General features: G+C 34.0%; 3 long non-coding RNA genes across 3 annotated transcripts; all 3 read left to right on the plus strand.

Moving 5' to 3' along the window:
• Positions 1-1,463: 1,463 nt before the first annotated feature.
• LOC125672198 (uncharacterized) lies at positions 1,464-4,178 on the plus strand. The gene is made up of 2 exons (XR_007368877.2): positions 1,464-1,499; positions 3,843-4,178. It is a non-coding gene; the product is annotated as an uncharacterized LOC125672198 (long non-coding RNA).
• A 3,698-nt stretch (positions 4,179-7,876) lies between these two features.
• Positions 7,877-9,227, plus strand: LOC130054263 (uncharacterized). Its single transcript, XR_008802558.1, has 2 exons — positions 7,877-8,074; positions 8,722-9,227. It is a non-coding gene; the product is annotated as an uncharacterized LOC130054263 (long non-coding RNA).
• Positions 9,228-15,804: 6,577 nt separating this feature from the next.
• Positions 15,805-16,996, plus strand: LOC130054262 (uncharacterized). Its single transcript, XR_008802557.1, has 2 exons — positions 15,805-15,929; positions 16,644-16,996. It is a non-coding gene; the product is annotated as an uncharacterized LOC130054262 (long non-coding RNA).
• Positions 16,997-20,056: the final 3,060 nt, after the last annotated feature.

Here is a 20,056-nt window from a genome sequence, read left to right on the forward strand (position 1 = left end):
CATATATACAGAGTGTCTGTCAGTCAATGACACGTCACCTACATACTGTTATCATACAGAGTGCTTGTCAATGACACGTCACCTACACACCGTTATCATACAGAGTGTCTATCAGTCTGGTGCTCTAACCACTGAGCTATCCAGGCCGATAGGCCATGGTCCGTAAAGCCCTAACTACTATACCCTCAATTGATTTGTCTTCGCTTGAAGACATACAGCCCAGATTCGTTTCACCCCTGGCAGGACAACCTGCAGTGCAGGGGTGGTAAACGGCACCAACTCTAATATAATAAAGGGAAAAATATGTGGCTAGACCGGAACTCCTGCATTACTAGTGAGGTGCTCTAACCATTGAGTTATCTGGGTCAATATCCACGGTCCGTATAGCTCTAACTACTACAGGAGGAAGTATCTCCCGTTCACCGGTCACACTCGCTGTGAGCCCGATATCTTGACCAAGTAAACGAACGAAATACTAAAGCAAAACATTTTCTTAAGTTTCATAATAAATTTTCCAATCTTTGTCAGAAAAGAAGATGAAAATCAACCCTGTTGCCTTAATTTTTTTTTTACCAAAATGCAATGATAGTCATTTTCTCATTATTAAATCTATCATACCCATTCTTACATTCTACAACAATGATGATGCAATTGAAAACATTATACTTTTCTATGAAACATTTGGAATATACATATGAAAGAAAATACTGCCTGATATATACTTTGAGACACATTGATTATTACCTAGGTGGCTGCATATTTCTGATATTTGTCTAGACGCAACAGTTTACAGGCAAGCTAAAATGTGAACTATAGCATCTGGTGCATCAAAATTGGTACCGTATAAGTTTTATATTATGACCCCTGGGTCGAGGCCTCTGCTGGTGGACTGTTATTCCCCGAGGGTCTCTACAGCCCAGTAACTAAGTACTTCGTTACTAGCTTGAAAATACGGATGTATATTTAATTGCTGTTATAAAATTTAGAAATTCATTTCAAAATTAAGGATTATCTCCCTCATGCATAGCTCTTATCCTTGGACGAATTTGGCTCCACTTTTTTTTTGGCACGCTGTTTTTGGCTATATTTAGCTCTAAAGCTTCATAGTTATTTCGGATTTCAAACATTTCGGTTGAGCATCACTGAAGAGACATTATTTGTCGATATGCGCATCTGGTGCATCAAAATTGGTACCGTATAAGTTTTATACCATATATATTCATCATCATCAAAGTTTTTCATTCCACACCTGTTGACAAAAGCCTGCAATCAGTGTTTCAGCCTTCCAAACTTCAGTGATGATAATCTGCTTAAAAGCTCTTGATAAACAATGCGGGTTGCCAAAATGTTAATATCAAGTTTCTTTCCATGGCGATCGACAGACAGCCAGACATATCGACAACATATGTCTTTTCAGATTAGATATGATATTTCTATATAAATTCAAAATACATATTTTAATTAACACCATTTGCAAGTCCTGCACGAATACGTATAGTGTGAGTATGATGGTCTCTCTGCCAATTTCGCTTTGTTTGTTTATTTTTGATTTCCTCTTCTTTTTAAAAATTTTATTTTATGTTTTTTTTATACTGTAAGTTTCATTCGCAAAATGAATGTAGATTTTGACTTCCAATTTGTAAATATATGGTATATAGTGTATGTGAATATTAGGATTATATCTATTTTCTTTACCAATGACTAATTGTATCATTTCTTCTAGTGAGCGTTCTCGATAAAATTTGTAAACGTTTAACTTTATAATCCACAGAAAATCTACCGCGTCAATTACATTACAGCATGTCAACAAATCATTCATTTTTGTATAAGAGAAATATCAATATCTCGTATTACATGTAGATATGTAAAAACAAATATGCGTGCCATCTATCAAATGTGGATTCTGAAATATTCCAAAGTACTTATAGTAAATTTGAAATCACAAAACCTTTTTAAAATCAATAACGTACGAGTTTTCAATACTTTCACAACCATTCCTCACGATAAATTAAATACCAATCTCTGTGACATCACCGACAGCTGCCTCTTGAATAAAAATGGAATTCGGAAATAACCCTTGTGGTGATCAGTTATCTAAGAATTACTTTGTTATACACAACTGTATTTCTACGCACAGGTATTCTGACAATGATTTTAAAAGATGCTGAAATTCCTCATTGACAATATATACATAGATCATCAGATTTTAATTGCCATGAGAACGAATTGTGCTCCTTTTTTAGCCGACCTCTTGTTGTGCTGGTATTCGTTTGAGACAGAACGTATTTCAAAAGATTGTACATGAGAAGAAACACTTTTCATGTAGCCTTCAACTCGACATTTGAATACTTTGCCATTTATCTATCAACAATATTCACTTTCATTCATATCATGACGATAAGATATATCTCAGTAAAACAAACATCATAGCGTATCCCATATCTGCTACATATTTGGGTATTTTATCGAATTTACACGATGACGGTACATTAACAACAAGACAAACAATCTGATCTATAAATTGTATCCATTTCTAAATACACCAGCTAACAAGACGTACAAAAGTTTGAAATATATTGGATCTCAATTTGCGCTAACTTTTTCGAGTGATCCATCTTTATCACATTTGAATTTAATATTCAAAAGATGCTGGAGTTCCTCATTAACAACATCTACGTAATTTGTGGTGATTAGGTCTCCCAACAGTGAAAGGTGAAGATAACGAACCGTGATCAATCTTATAACTCCTATAAGCAATACAAAATAGAGAGTTGGGCAAATACGGACACTTGGATACACCAGAGTCTATTGAAATTCTCATGGACATCCGTGTTTGCCCAACTTTCTATTTTGTATTGCTTACAGGAGTTATGAGATTGATCACTATTCGTTATCTTCGCCTTACATGAATGGTGCCGCTTTATCATTATCATAAATACCATGAAAAATACAAATTTAAAGTCGGGCAACCACGGACTGCTGGAAACTCCAAGGTGGGATCAGAAGTAAGCAATTCCTGTTGACCGGTCACATCCGCTGTGAGCCCTTAATCTTAATCACGTAAACGGAGTATCAGTAGTCCAAATCAGTATATAAAAACTGCCTATCAAATGGTATGAAATAAGTCAGATATTCGGCCTAATGTCAAGTTGCATTTGCAAAGATCATAATCCACCAACGAATTTGCGAAATGCTGACTTTAAACGAGACTGTTGAAACACCTATAACATCAACTCATTTTCAGTAGCTGCTTGCCTAGATTTATAAAATCAATTACACGCAAAACAGGTCCCAACGTATCGAATCCGATGAAAGACATACATGTATCAGTAGGCCTCTTTTTCGGTGCGGTATTGTGGAAATTTTGACCATGGATTGCCTGTGACGAAATGTTTTTGTCGCAAAATTTTCATCTTTTTATTAAAGAGCAATACTACATAGTGAATGAAAATGTGATGATAGTGAATAGTGATCAATCTCTTAAATCCTATAAAGAATACAAAATTAAGAATACGGCAAGCACAGACCCCTGGACATACTAGAGGATCAGGTGCCTAGTAAGCATCGAAATGTAAATTAATTGATTTCAAGTTATTTGCATTTTGTAATTCGCAAATATCTTTGTGGTAGAATGATAGTTTGTGGGATGTGGGATGCACTAGAACATCTTTCAGCTTGGACCTAAATCAATTACACACTTTCAATATTTATTTTTTATCAGGTATTGTTTGGTTGTCCATTCTGTTATACTTGTTAACAATAGCAAGAATATGATACTTCCATAATACTTTAATTTCTTCATACTTTCATGGATCATAGCAATCTTTTTCCAATCATTTAAGAATCTCAGTCGTCACCATGAGCTCTTCTACAATTATTCTCTTGTTCCTGGCCGGTTCCATGTTCACAACGGTTCTGACAGCATCGTGTCCAAGTCACTGTTACACCGCCAGTTCTACGTGCATCAACAACTGTTACAACACCGTGTCAACTATTATCGGCAACATCGGGAAACGTGCCGTCATGGAAGCTAAATCACGTCAAAGAAGATACAATTGTTACGATATGTGTATGTCCTTGTACAAGGCATGCTGCGGAACAAGTTAAAGGGAACATTTTGAGACGAAAATTAATTTTTAAGTAATAAAAACGTCTTATTAAAAGAGTTGTACAACAATTTTGAATGCATTGTTATCATTTCTTTAGAGGTTTGTGTAAATTACGGGATGGTAAACAAAGTACATACATGTACATGTATATCAGTCTCATGGACCGAAATAAATACAGATATGTCTGATAATTGCTTCAGAGGGAAGAAAATCTGGCTTGTTGAATATCTTTAACTAAGCATTGTAAGTATAATGTCGGTTTGCTATCTAGTGTTTACTATGATAATATATCACAATTCGTGCTGAAGTACAAATGTTTACATAAGTCAATGCTTACTCCAGTATGAACCCTTCGATAAATATGCCTAAATAGAAGCCCTCCAGTTTATATCTGGAGTCATGTAAACATCGCCTTGGTAATACGTTCTCGAATAAATCTTCCAAATTTCAAAACCGGTGCCTAATATTACAGCTCCTCTAAGAAAAATCAGAGATGTAATCTTAAATACAGTAAAATACTGTCCACGAAACATGTGTAAAATAGCCGGCACACAGGATCTCCGATTGATTGTATATTTTAACGTCCCTCTCTAGAAATAGAGACAGGATCACCGAGTGTCTGAATACCCTTCATTTATATAAAAGAGAAAATGTTGTAACTCCTATCATGGGGTACCCTCATTCGGCAATTATTAAAGTACATGGATACAATCATCCAATGAAGGTGGTTTGTTGATTAAACACCACTCTAATTCCACGAACAAGTACTGGTACTCTGAAATTGAAATAAAAAATATGCTAGAGTTCTTCATTGACAATATATTCGTAGTCATTGGTGATTAGATCTTCCAACAGTCTGTCGGAATTCCCATGGGCACGTGCTCCGTTGTTAGCTGACTTGTTTTTATATTCTTATGAAGCAGAATTTATTTAAAACCTTCTATATGAGAAGAAAAAGTCTCTTGCTTTTGGCTCAACATTTAGATATCTCGACGACGTTTTCTCTATTACCAATAATAATTTTCATTCATATGTCGATTCGATATATCCCTGTAAACTCGTAATAGACACCACGGAGTCGTCCACTTTTGCATCATACTTGGATATCTTACTGAAAATAGATATCAACGGAAAACTAACAACTTAACAAACGGGATGACTTAAGTTTCTCCAACATCAACTTCAATTATTCATGTATCAATATTCCATTATCATCTGCATATAGTGTTTATTTTTGTCAACTAATTCGATACCCAAAAGCTTCTTCTGCGTATGATCAGGTTTTAAATCGAGACAAAATAAGTTTCAACAGTTCCGTTTAAAGTCAGCATTTCACATATTGTATGATCGTTATAACGATCTAGTTTGCCTGTCATTGGGTCAAATGCTGTCTGACGTGTTTCATACATTTTTACACACTGATTTTGACTACGGATTACTCCGATTACCTGATGAAGATATAGGGCTCACGGCGAGTTATCTTTAGGCGTACGTTACGATACGTGTATCATGCAGATTTGCATTGATTGCTAGTAGCAACATGTATATTTATGCATGTAATCTATTTGGACTTTGAGAACGCGATATATATTATCATTTGCAATTCAAGATCGGCGACGATGGTACTGGGTGAAACATCTACTTCATGAGGACGGCACAAAAACATATAACGTCAAAAATATATTGGATCCAAAAAAGTACATTAAAGTTCTTTTTCATTCTTACAGGTTTCTTTCGTTAAACGTTCCTTCTATTACAGATTAGTAGTAATCCAAGAAGAGCTGTATTATAACATATTAAGATATTTACAAATAAAAACACTTTGCAACAGTAGAAAAACTTTCATTCTGGTGTTCTTACAGTCATGTGATACTTATGACTGTTTTGAAAATAAATGGTACCTCACGTCGAAGATACTTCTATTGTTAAATGTTTAAAGTTATTACACTTTGATGATCTTAAATAATGAAAGGTGAACATATCGAACGGTGATCAATCTCACAGTTCCCATAAGCAATACAAAATAGAGAGTTGGACAAACACGGACCCCTGGATATACCAGAGGTGGGATCAGATGCTTAGCAGGAGTAAGCATCCCCTGTCGACCGGTCACACTCGCCTTGAGCCCCATATCCCGATCAGGCAAACGAGTTGCCCGTAGTCAAAATCAGTGTGCCAAGAACTCCAAGAATTTCATAGATAAACTTGGAAATTTGGTTCTTTTTACAATTTCAACAATATTTAAGAAAGAAAAGACATTAGAACGATTTAAAATAACATTCGAACGATTTAGAAAATCGGAAAAATAATTTCTGAATTTTTCATTTGAATTTACTTAATGGTTAGAATGATTCATTAAAATGAGCTCCGACATGTACATTTATAATGCAGTAAATCGTTCCTATTATTATTCATTAAATCATTAATATACTGATAATTTCATTGTATCAGACTCTACGTGTCGAGAATAGTTGATATCATTATATCATTCACTCCTATATTCCATACTTTGGACTCGTATCAGATTAGCGTTTTTGAACTAGCATCCTCAAATAGAAGATATATCATATAAATACTATGTTTAATGATTGTATCTGTATTCACAATGCTATGATACTTATAAGCTGGAAATTTAAATCAAATTTAAGCTTTTGACCACCATCAGAAGGGTGGAAGCGGATCAAACTATGAAAGGTGGAGATAACGAACAGTAATCAAACTCATAACTCCTATAAACAATACAAAATAGAGAGTTGGGCAAACACGGAGCACTGAATATATCAGAGGTGGGAGCAGGTGTCTAGAAGGATCTTACTGAAGTTCTGCATCACATTATTTTTATTTGACTCTCACATATAAATCATGTCCTATACTATTATGTTTATTTCTCCCGTGGGGACCCTGGTTAGGATAGATTTTCGTAAGAGGCGACTAAATTGGGCTGTCCTTCGGATGAGACCGCAAAAATTGACGTCCCGTGTCACAGGTTTTCGCGGTTTCGGTTTTTGCGATCTCATCCGAAGGACCATCCATTTTAGTCGGTTTTTACGACACGCAATGGGTACTGAGGACCTATTCTAACCAAGATTCCCACGGGATTGTCTCCATATGAGTGAAAATTTTTCGAGAGGGACGTAAGATAGTATAAAACCAAAGATATGGAGAGAGCATGGCCCTTTGTTCTGATATACTAAAATCCCAAGTATGGTTTGTGAAAAATACAGTTAAACAAAAGATACGTTACACGAAGTTTTGGTTTTGAAAATCGCTCTACATGTATCAATGCTTTCCTATATAGTCTTAACATAATTTTCAAATCCTTTAAATAAATTCTAAATCCTTACAACAATGTAATTTCGATCACTTCTATTCTATTCAAATGACAGGACTATAACGCTATCATAGTTTTAATGACCTATTTGAGAAACTACGTTGTACGTTGAGAAAAACATGTAAAATTTTGCAGGTATTTTCGTAATCGAATTCAAAATGGTTCAACTTTTACATCAAGTATATACAAATATCTGCAATACATATGCAAGTGCTTTCTAAATTATTCAAAAGCAGTTGCAATAGTGTACATCAAATATAATTTTATCAAATTGATTTCATTTGTCAAGTGTTCTAATGAAATTGTAAAACATAATAGTGTTTTTAAAATAAGCATTTATTTCGTTATCGTTCAAATTAGAAATACTTAACATCAACATCACAAGACACTGAATATGATATCATGATATATATACTAGTTGCACTAGGAAACAGGTGTGATTCAGTTTACTTGTTTATCAGAAAAGCTCTTTATCGGTGACTTATTGTGGGAATTCCGTACATGGACTGTCTTTGACGTAATTTTGCTGTCGCAATTTCTTCACCTTTATCTGCAAGTAGAATACTATATAAAACGTTTATTTCATTTAGTTATCTAGAATGAAAAAAATCCATACATAAGCGATACTTCACAGGTAATACGCCTTTTTGATTAAACTTATATGCATTATGATAAATATCCATATCAAGAAACTTTAGGTTCATTTTCTTTAACCTATGCAGATTTCGGAAAATAAATTCAGTTACAAATATTCTGATTCTTTTTAGAAATATATGTTCTGTGATTTTTATTTTCAATCGGAAGAAAACCTGTACAAGTTTGGTACATGTATCTAATTAACAATTTTTACTTTGTGACATCACAATTACATTTGTATCTTATATTCAATATTAAGTGGTTACGAATTACCTTATGTACAAAGAATGAAACCTATGCAACAGTGTTTTGCATTTCCTGATTGTGCAAAGACGTTTATAAGGGAAGGTTCATTTGAGTGAGGTTAATGGAATTCACATGCACACCTATATCAGCTAGTATTTTAAATCAAATCCACTCCCTCACTATTTATCCGGTGTATAGTCTATTTCACCGGTTTTATGCATCCATAGATCTCTCTCTCTCTCTCTCTCTCTCTCTCTCTCTCTCTCTCTCTCTCTCTCTCTCTCTGCTTATTCTCTCCATACAAAGTTCCCTCTCCCGTTATAAAGCTTACTTTCTCACTGTAAGACGCACACTCACAATGATCATAACGAAACATTTATCACGCTTCTTCTTTTGCAGGTATTTGAAATCTCACTGACACCATGATGCGTTCCACATTTATTCTCTTGTTCCTGGTCGCCTCCATGTTTACAACGGTCCTGACAGCATCGTGTCCAAGTCACTGCTACACCGCCAGTTCTACGTGCATCAACAACTGTTATAACACCTTATCAAGTATCATCAACAACATCGGGAAACGTGACGTCATGAAAGCTAAATCACGTCAGAGAAGATACAATTGTTCCAATATGTGTATGTCCATTTACAATGCCTGCTGTGGAACAAGCTAAACTGAATAATATTTTGAGATGACATTTTCTTTAAAGCATCTGTTATACGGGATGAATAAAGAGTATAAATATGCATGTATCTGTTAAATGTAGTGGAGTGAGACAATGCCATTTTATCACGTGACGGCAGTCATATCTGATGATTGTTAGTAGAAGGAGGACAAATTGGCTTCTGGAAGTAGCTTTCATCAAGTATTCTAAGATGTTGAATGAATAAATGTGATGTCAATTACAGATCTAGTCTTCACTTTGTTTATGAGAGGTGAAAATTACATTAATATGTATATTAAATAACATTGTAAATATATTAAATTCATATGATTAATATCACAATTCGTGCTAAAGTACAATTATTTACTCTAATATGAAATCCTCACTAAATATATCAGAAGTTGTCATGAATAAATAAATGCTCTATATATCTTATTCTGCTCTCATGTAAACATTGCACGGCAAATTTGATCGTGCATGAAACACTGAAGATAATGAACAGTGATATATCTCATAAATCGTTTACATAGAAAATGAAGAGAAGGGCAAACGCAGATCACGGGATATACCAGAAGTATGATCAGGTGTAGAAGAGGTGTATAATAAACTATCCAAACATATTTAAAACAATCTGTAGTATATCGTATTTCGTATCGAATCAATAAATGGAAAAAAAGAACATTGTCAATTGTTAATAGTTTTTTCTCGTGTAGAAGCTGGAGAAATTATGCCTCATAAGAATATAAAACTTTGTCGGCTAATTAAGGAACATGATTTAGATTACCATTTCACTGCTGGAAGATTTGATTACTAGAGTCCACGTATATATTGTCAATGAGGAACTCCAGCAGCTTTTACAATAATATTAACTTCATAGAATGTGTGCGTACAGTCAGAGTGGTGTTTAACAAAGTCATTGTTTGAATGACTCATCACAAGATATGCATATTTTTCGTGATCCATATTTATTGAAAAAGCATCTGTCAATGATATCAAAACGTCTTTGATCTATCGTCGAGAATAGTCGCTGAAAGTGTTAAAAAATCATACGTTTTGATACTGTTGATTTGGGATAAGTTTTGTGGTTGCAAAGGATGAATTCAGGGTACCTATAGGAGTACAGTTTTCCGTAAAAAGCCACATTACATCGAGTTTCCTTCGTTATTTTCTGTCGTAAATATATATGAATTTTTCATATTTTCATTTCGAACCTGTAATTTATTTTTACAATGTTAAATGTCAAAGTTTGTCTAAACAGCATTTTCTCCATTTAAACACTGATTTCATAATGAATTTTGGCGCTGACGTTCTTAACGGCAGGTCTGCCAATAATTTGATTGTTGTAATTTTTCAAAAATATTTTTATAGTTCAATATCTTAACAACAATTTATAATAATTGTTTAGGGGCAGCCTTGGGGTTGAAATTCTCGAAACATTGACAAACAATTAGAGGAACTGTTTTTGAAAGCCTGGTTCATATTACATGTACTTGTGCTTAGAATAACTCAGTGGCACCGCTGGCAATATATGCTGTGATTATTTTTGCCATTGTTCTAATCCGCTTTTATTCTTGTTCTTTATTTTACCTTTTTGACAATATTTTCATATCTTATATCATGATGTGTAAAACTTGTACGGTACCAATTTTGATGCACCAGATGTGCATTTCGACAAATAATGTCTCTTCAGTGATGCTCAACCGAAATGTTTGAAATCCGAAATAACTATGAAGTTTTAGATCTAAATATAGCCAAAAACAGCGTTCCAAACAAGTGGAGCCAAATTCGTCCAAGGATAAGAGCTATGCATGAGGGAGATAACCCTTAATTTTGAAATGAATTTCTAAATTTTATGACAGCAATTAAATATGCATCCGTATTTTCAAGCTAGTAACGAAGTACTTAGCTACTGGGCTGTGTATGTTTTCCTCCAATATTCTACCGATAGTTTAAATGCACATCCATTGTTTATATAAAAGGCATTAGAATTGTAAATTATTTATCTGCCTACAAATGCAGTCAACTGCGCCGTGGTTGATTTTATTCCAAGGCCAATTATTATCCATTCTGTGTCACTCGACGGAAGCATGTCAAGTGCGACGAAAAGAAGCATACCATACAAGAATGGTAGTGTTTACCTGTTCAAAACGTCTTTGGGAAAGAATCAAATTATTGGTGAAGTAATGAAAAATCGGTGTATTAATGGGGGGAAATGTATATCTTATTTATGATTTTATTGTTGCCAAATTTGAATATTTTGCAAAACAAATGTATGTCAAGCAGGGATTTAACCCGAAGGAAATTACTACCGGAATGTAATATAAATGTGAAATATTATATAAAGCTCAAAATGTGTAAACAATACTTGCATCATATTAGTACAACGTAGTAAGAGGTATATCAAACGTTTACGTCTATGTCTACAACCTAGGAAAACAATTAGTCTCATTTACGTTGCCTTAGGTGACAATATCAAACGATTATGGGTGAGTTTTTCGTAAAGACTAAGTCAGATCCGGACTTACAGGTGGGTTTTTTCTTTTGTTGCCCTGAAACAATCCTTTCCTAAAAGTTCATTGGAATTTCCGAGGATCCATGTTTGATTTACACCAGATGCTATGAAACAATACGTCTGATGTTCAAAGCAAAACTGCGAAAAAAGATAGAAATGCAAAATCACAAATAGCAAGAGGTCCTGTTGCTACTTCACATCTTAGGTAAGAACATAAGATTCATCTGTGAAAGGAAGTTCATGCCAGACGATGGGCTAAAATGAGAAATACTTTATCAGAATGATTAAAACAGGTACAGCTTACAAAATTTGTAAAACATTGTCTTGTAACAATTATTATTACATCTATATTTTAGAAGAACGTGGCATTTCTTAACCTTGACACTTCATCAAAATGAATAAAACGTATGAAAGGAAAATCAAAATATTGTATTAGACAAATAAAGCAAAGCAAAGGCGAACCAGCAATTGTTCTGTGTTTAGTAAAACAGAAGTGATGAAACATGACATAAAGAATGTGTATTAGCTCCAGCTGATGAAGTTTTGAAAATATTGTCTTTAAGGATTCATATTGCATCTGTATTTTAGAGGAACTTCGCATCTCACATTCCAACTTCTGCCCCCTTTCAAAAGACGTAATTGTTCAAAGCTACATTTCGGTTTTAAACACATTTCATTAATATCTCAGTCGTTGGGACGATTATACCTATACTGGATTTCAAAACTCCCCCCAAAAACTAACGAAGAAAAATACACTGCAGTATCCAGCAAATGTTGTAGCAAGTATCTATCTTTATTCTACAAGTACGTATTAACTGCTGTGATAGAGAGACTTCAGATGTACTGTTGTACATGTATCTACGATAAGTGGGGGAATTCAAATTTGGATTTTCAAAACTTCTAAAGTCTGTAGTCTTTAATTTATTGGGGGGGGGGGGGGGATGATGGAAACGGTGTTTGAAGCTGTTGATTTCTGAATTTATTTTTTTTACTTCAATTTTCAAATTCTTGAAATTTTGCAGAATATACATTTGATTTACACCACTTCGTTTCTCAGGTGGTGTGGTATAATAAGTTTGAAGTTCTAGTTCAGGGGATTGATAAATTGAATATTTACTGGTTTTTGCAATGTATATGAAAGGTGAAGATAACGAACAGTGGTCAATCGCATTTAAAGGGTTTTTGGTAAGTTTTGAAATTCACGATAGATAGGAATATGATGTAGACCTAATTTCCTGTTGACGTAAGGTAAAAGTGAATCAAATGAGACATCGTACATATTGTGATTTGAAAACAATTACCTCCATAACAAATGCTCTAAAAAGATGCCAAATACGCTTGCTTTATCAGTATTCTTCATAACAATATATGTTTCAATGAGATAATAAATCATGAAATGATCTGACAAAAATCCGGTGGTTTTGTATTTGTAAAATAGTCATTTTACGATGAAAATAAGTATAGGCAATACATATATGCTTATATCAATTCTGACAATTATTTTTTTCGGTTATTTTTCCCCTAATACACAAAGACGTATGCTTAGATAAGTTTTACATTATGACCCCTGGGTCGAGGCCTCTGCTGGTGGACTGTTAGTCCCCGAGGGTCTCTACAGCCCAGTAGCTAAGTACTTCGTTACTAGCTCGAAAATATGGATGTATCTTTAATTGCTGTTATAAAATTTAGAAATTCATTTCAAAATTAAGGATTATCTCCCTCATGCATAGCTCTTATCCTTGGACGAATTTGGCTCCACTTTTTTGGCACGCTGTTTTTGGCTATATTTAGCTCTAAAACTTCATAGTTATTTCGGATTTCAAACATTTCGGCTGAACATCACTGAAGAGACATTATTTGTCGAATTGCGCATCTGGTGCATCAAAATTGGTACCGTATAAGTTTTACATATGGACATTGATAATACAGGGAATAATGTATGGAATGTGAGGAAATCTTATAAAATATGGATTACACTTTTGAAAACGAGTTTATTTGCACAATTACTATAGCTGTATCTGTTTTTCATGAATTGAAAATACAAAATGAATAATACATTGATAATTCAATACCATCAACGTATAACACAAAATATCATTGAATTGAAGTATAAGTGTATGACTCTATGGTAAAATGAAGGCATATAGAGGGCTAATAGTGAGTGTAACCCGCCAACAGGGAATAGTTGTTCCTCCTAGGTACCTTCTCCCACCTCTGGTGTTTTCAAGGTGTCAATATTTGCTCTGATATTGATTTTGTATTCTTTATTTATTCTTGTATTCTTTATATTTGTCGACAGGGGATGCTTACTCCTCCTAGGCACCTGATCCCACCTCTGGTGTGTCCAGGGGTCCGTGTTTGTCCAACTATCTATTTTCTATTGCTTGTATGAGTTATGAGATTGATCACTGTTCGTTATCTTCACCGTTCATTTGATCTATGAGATTGTTCTGTTTTTCATGTTTAAACTCTTCCAGCCTCTTGAGGATTTACTATTACACACAGCAATGGGGGTAAATAGTTTTTTGAGCACTTAAATAGAAATAGAATAGAAATTACAATATAATGCTTAACATCGAGAGAAGATAAATGGCTATTAGTATTCAAAATTCGTAGGCTTGTATGACGAGAGCAAGAGTGGATTCAGATTATTATTGTTTTAGAAAAATGTGTAGGCACTGTAAAAAGTCACTTAAATTCCGTGTACATAATATGGTTTGTGCAAAATCCAGTCGTTCAATATAGCTGATCGCTCTGAACAACACAACATGTAGAAAGATATACATTGTACAAATTCTACTTTTTGAAAATTGAACTATATATCAAGATATAGGACTCACGGTGGGTGTTCTTAATCCCCCTAGGCACCTGATCCCACCTCTGGTATATCCAGGGGTCTGTGTTGGCCTAACTCTCTATTTTGTATTGCTTATAGGATTTATGAGATTGATCACTGATCGTTATATTCACCTTTCATATCTAACGATATATTTACATAGATATTGATAATATGTAAGTACATCTGTAAATATTTTTAAATGATTTTCTCAATCACTAATGATTTCCTACATAGTGTTAACATTTTTTCAAATTGTTACAACAGTTTTCTAAATCCTTAGAACGATCTAATTGTAATAATTGTGTTCTACTCAATTGAGAGGACTATCCTAGCTGTCACAGTTTTAGACTAACAAAGAAAAAACGCCATAGATACCAAGCTTGGCCCTGTATTTTTAGTAAAATAAAGTGTGTTTATTCGAATATTCCATCATGGTAAGGAATATCATAGACATCGTTCTGCGAAAATTCATGTATAGGAATTATAGCATGCAGAACCTATCACAGTCGTGAATTTTTGGCAAAAAATAGTATATCCCACAGGATCTGAAACAATATTGATGAATTGTAAACTATTATTTTAATCATTGCATATTAGTAAAGATTTTTATGTGGATTGGGGCGTTGGGGATATGTGTATTGTTATTTTTTTGAGGTTCTGGAAATAACCGGAATTTTACATTCCATGAACGAAATCTTTTAAATATCTTGTAGGCTTAACAAACAACAAAATATCTAAAAAGTATCTCAGGAGAATTATCCCATTGTCTTTTTAAAAGACCGATGATTATTAAAAAATTGTAAAGTATGATTAATTGAAACAATGGTTGAAATAAAACCGGATCCGCGCCATCGTCGGAATAGGTATACGTACATTGATGGCTTTTTCTCTCTCTCAAAACTTCAAATGGGTTAGATATATACACGATTGATGAAGGTATGTAACCATATTGTACTGGAGTAAGAAAACATCTTCACTACAAAAGTAGCGTTTAAGTTGACCTATTTAAGGATCTACGTTGTACGCTGAGATACATGTAGACCTGTTCATGTGTTGTAAACTTGGAAAATCCTGACACAGGAATATTCTTAATTTAATTCAAATTCTTACATTTCAACTTTTACATCAAGTGTATACAAATCTATGCAATACATACGCAAGCACTCTCTAAATGATTTAAAAGCAGTTACAATTATACATATTAAATATATTTATCAAATTGATTAAATGTGTTAGGTGTTTCATTGTTTTGTCTTTTTTAAATTGAAAAACATAATAGTATTATCAAATTAAACATTTATTTCGTTATTCTTCAAATAAGAAATACTTAACATCAGGTTACAAGACAATAAATATGATATAATGAAACATATACAAGTAGTACTTGGAAACAGGTGTGATTCAGTTTACTTGTTTATCAGAAAATCTCTTTATCGGTGACTTATTGTGGGAATTCTGTACATGGACTGTCTTTGACGTAATTTTGCTGTCGCAATTTCTTCACCTTTATCTGAAAGTGCAATACTATATAAAGCGTTGATTTCATTTAGTTATCCAGAAAAGGATAAATTCAAACGTAAGCGATACTTTCCAGGTAATACGATTTGTTTTCACCAAACTTATATCGGATACAACCAAATCAAGAAATTCTCAATAAAGCCATCTTCAGTTTTCGAAAAATAATTTCAATGGAAATAGATTTCTTCATTATATGTATTCGTATTCTTGTTAGGAATATATATCTTCTGTAATTTTGTTTTTTCAATCGGAAGAAAACCTGTACAAGCTTTGTATTTGATTAACATTTTTCAACTTGTGACATCAAACCTGTCTTATTTTCAATACTAATTGCTTACGAATTCAATTAGCTTATCTAGAAAGAATGAAACCTAAGAAGAATCCAAAAGTGTTTTGCATTTTCTGATTGTGTACAGACGTTTATGAGGGAGTGTACATTTAAGTGAGATTAATGCAACTCACATGTTCACCTTTCCACTAGTATCTAAAATCAAACCCAGTATTTCATTATTTGTTCTTTATCCGGTGTTTAGTCTGTATCACCAGTGTTATACATCTATCTTTAGTTATTACAATCTCTTATTTTTTTCTCTGTATCTATCTCTCTTTCTTTCTCTTGCAATGTAATGCTTACTCTCTCGATTCAAAGTTCTCAAACTCTCTCGTTAAAGCTTACTCTCTCGTTATCACATTTACGCTTACTTTCTCGTTATGAAGTTTACTCTATCGTTATAAGACTAAATCTCATAAAGCTCATGATGAAACACTTCTCTTACTTCCCTTTTTCCAGTTATTTGAAATCTCACTGACACCATGATGCGTTCCACATTGATTCTATTGTTCCTGGTCGCCTCCATGTTTTCAACGGTCCTGACAGCATCGTGTCCAAGTCACTGCTACACCGCCAGTTCTACATGCATCAACAACTGTTATAACACCTTATCAAGTATCATCAACAACATTGGGAAACGTGACGTCATGAAAGCTAAATCGCGTCAGAGAAGATACAATTGTTCCAATATGTGTATGTCCATGTACAATGCCTGCTGCGGAACAAGTTAAATTGAATATTATTTTGTGATGACAACCGCATGATCAAAACGATTTCTGTTATTCGGGATGAATAAAGAGTATTTTTAAATATACACGTGTCTGTTAAATGTAGTGGAGTGAGACAAAGCCATCTTCTTAACTGCTTAGTACCACTAGCAGTCATATCCGATAAGTGTTTGTAGAAGGGGGACAAATTGGCTTCTTGAATATCTGAAGCTGCTTTCAACAAGTGCTGTAAGCTGTTGAATGAATAAGTGTGATGTCAATTATAGATCTAATCTTCACTCCCTTGATATCATAATTCGTGCTGAAAGTACAAATGTTTACTCTAATATAATCTCCTCAATAAATGTAGCAGAAGTTTACATGAATACATTCCTTCCAGTGTAGTTATTTTTAATACTCTACTATATCCACCTCTAATGTATACAGGGTCCGTGTTTGCCCAACTCTTTATTTCGTATTCTTACAGGAGTTATGAGAGTGATCGCTATTTTTTATATTCCCACTTTCATCTGGTCTTATGAAAACATAACGTTGCAAATTTGTTCTTGGATGAAAAGTGAAGATTATGAATATTGACCAATCTCATAAACCCCATAAAGGATAGAAAATTAAGTAGGGCAAACATGGACTTCTCGATACACCAGAGGTGGAATCGGGTGTCTAGGAGGTGAAGATAACGAACAGTGATCAATATCATAACTCCTATAAGCAATACAAAATAGATAGTTGGGCAAACACGGACACCTGGACATACCAGAGGTGGGATCAGGTGCCTAGGAGCAGTAAGCATCCGCTGTCGACCGGTGTAATTATATTTTGAAAGTAGTGTGTAAATGTGTGTCATCGGTCAGTTTTAGTATTAAAGGGAAAGGCAACTCTAACCACATTGTTGCCTTTATGAATAAAGTATTACTTACTGATATCGTAAATGACAGTCTTTAACAACATAAATCCTTGCTTAACAATTAAATCATTATTAATCTATGAAAAACTTATACGGTACCAATTTTGATGCACCAGATGCGCATTTCGACAAATAATGTATCTTCAGTGATGCTCAACCGAAATGTTTGAAATCCCAAATGACAATGAAGTTTTAGAGCTATTATAGGGGAAAACGGTGTGCCAAAAAAGTGGAGTCAAATTCGTCTAAGGATAAGAGCTATGCGTGAGGGAGATAATTTTCAAATTTGAAATGAATTTCTAAATTTTATAATGGCAATCTTATATTTAAAATTACCCGCCATTAAGAGAGCGGTCATCGAAGTTTAATTTATTACGTCACACCGTCGGTTCCGGTTTATTTTATCAGCAGCACTGTAAACATGACAAGTCACGAACAGTTAAGTTTGGAGCCGTGTAGATTTGAGACCGTTCTTTCGCAAGAAGAATTTTAGAATAGAAGGCGTTCAGTCGAGTCGCAGACCAGACAGACGGTACACGTTTCTTCATACATGTAAATATCTCAAACCTCAACTTGTCATTATGCAAATGATGGATCCACAGTTTACATAGTATTTTCTTTTCAAATAACTTTGTTGGGTTGGAATTTCAGGGAAAAACTTTTTTCCACACACTCCTTTTGCATTAGTGTTATTAACTGCTTGACAGAAGGCATCCACCTATTTACAATGTATTCGTAAAATCTACCACATGCACATCTTTGATGATCTTAGAATCTCATCAAAACCGGAATAGACGGTGTGACGTCAAAATTGTTCCGCATCATGGCAGCCTCTATAGATGGCGGGAATTTCAATTTTTAACGTTTTAAAGTTAGTACTGAGGCTTATCTAGGCCTTATATCAACAGAATAGTATGACAAATCTTTATCATATAATTAATCCTATCATTTATCATGTAAAAAAAAAATTGGGTTGCCTTTCCCTTTAACCATTTTTCCAAATGGTTCTAAAAGTGATTTTGTTAGCTCACTACCACCTCGTATAACATTTACAAACAGTTAGACAATATGTACAATGTGATTAGACCTACTAAGCTATACCGGAAGGAACATTGTTAAGCCTATACTTGAGCGGACCACAAGCATGTAGTGAGAGAGAGAACATATGGATTGGAGTTACACTTTTTGAAAACGACTTTATCAGTACAGATAATGTAGCTGTGTCTGTTTTTGATGAAATATAAATACAAAATGAATAATGCATTGATAATTTAATACCATCAACGTATAACACAAAATATCATTGAATTGAAGTATAAGTGTATGACTCTATGGTAAAATGAAGGCATATAGAGGGCTAATAGTGAGTGTAACCCGATAACAGGGAATAGTTGTTCCTCCTAGGTACCTTCTCCCACCTCTGGTGTTTTCAGGGTGTCAATGTTTGCTCTGTTCTTGATTTTGTATTCTTTATTCATTCTTGTATTTTTTATATTTGATGTATGAGATTGTTCTGTTTTTCAAGTTTAAACTGTTCCAGCCTCTTGAGGATTTACTATTACACACAGCAATGGGGGTAAATAGTTTGTGGAACATTAAAATAGAAATAGAAGAGAAATTAGAAAATAAATGCTTAACATGGGGAGAAGATTAAATGTCTATAAATATTCAAAATTCGTAGGCTTGTATGACGAGAGGCAGAGTGGATTCAGATTATCATTGTTTTAGAAAAAATGTGTTGACATTGTGAAAAATCACAAATTCTGTGTACACAAGTATGGTTTATACAAACTTCAATTGTTGAATACACTTTATCGCTCTGAACAACACAACATATAGACAGATATACATTGTACAAATTCTTCTTTTTGAAAATTGAAGTATATATCTTAAGATATAGGGCTCACGGTGGGTGTGACCGGTCAACAGTGGATGCTTACTCCTCCTGGGCACCTGATCCCACCTCTTGTATGTCCAGGGGTCTGTGTTTACCCAACTCTCTATTTTGTATCGCTTATAGGAATTATGACATTCATCACTGATCGTTATCTTCACCTTTCATATTTAACGATATATGTACATATATAATATGTAAGAACAATTATGTAAATGTGTTTAATGATTTTCTCAATCACTTTAATGATTCCCTATACAATCTTAGCATTTTTCAAATTGTTACAACGATTTTCTAAATCTTTCGAACGATCTAAATGTAATAATTATGATCTATTCAAATGAGA

This window comes from Ostrea edulis, chromosome 4 (assembly GCF_947568905.1).
Source record: "Ostrea edulis chromosome 4, xbOstEdul1.1, whole genome shotgun sequence".
NCBI lineage: Eukaryota > Metazoa > Mollusca > Bivalvia > Ostreida > Ostreidae > Ostrea > Ostrea edulis.